Source organism: Corvus kubaryi, unplaced genomic scaffold, assembly GCF_017639235.1.
Source record: "Corvus kubaryi isolate FWS band 111438036 unplaced genomic scaffold, C.kubaryi_AGA036_p1.0 37334, whole genome shotgun sequence".
NCBI lineage: Eukaryota > Metazoa > Chordata > Aves > Passeriformes > Corvidae > Corvus > Corvus kubaryi.
This window is the reverse complement of record NW_024581108.1, coordinates 7,364,310-7,365,108: the sequence shown is the minus strand read 5'-3', so window position 1 is coordinate 7,365,108 and position 799 is coordinate 7,364,310.

Below are 799 nucleotides of genomic sequence, written 5' to 3'. Positions count from 1 at the left end.
GCACTGTCTTTATTAAGAATGTGATAAAAAAACTGTTTGAGAGCTTTGTTAAAAGGAGAGGGGTTGCCTTATGCATATTTCGGCAGAAATTAAACGATGTTTTAACTAACAGTTATTATTATTTCACTATATAATTTTAAAATAGTTTTCTATAAAATCTAGAAGGCTGTTGTAAGATGTTTGTTAATGGTATCTTTTAACATACATCTTACTGAATTTTGCCAGCAATTTAATTTTGACTGAGACATGCTTCTTTTTGACCACTGTGTCATGACCTCTTGTGAATCACGTTCAAGAGCAGTGTTCTTGTGACACTCTCTGCTCTTCTGGTCTGAAACCCCAGATGTGCCCTGAACCGGGGGTGGTAGGGAGCACCTGGCTATCAATATCAAGTTATAGCATGGGGTGTGGTTGTAAAACACTAACACTGTAAGGAGCTATGTATAGCTATAATTTACAATGTATCAAAGACCTTAACAGAATTCACAAGCAATTGCTATGTATGATGGAGGACATGTTTCTCTGCCCTTTCTGGAGATAACCTATAATAAAACTGGGTCATTTCACAGCAGTTTTCAGGGCATTTAATTTCTGTCAGTTCCTTTTGTCAATTTTGCCCTGTTCTTAATGCTCATATGCAACATGATTTAAACTGAAAATTTTATGCCATTAGGTAACAATTATTCACCATCTAAACAAAGGAGCATAGCTGGTTCTGCAGGGGACAGTGTTCTTCAAGTTTGGTGTAAAAGCACTCTGGGAGGAATCTTATCGGAAACCAGTGAAGCCATCATCTGCC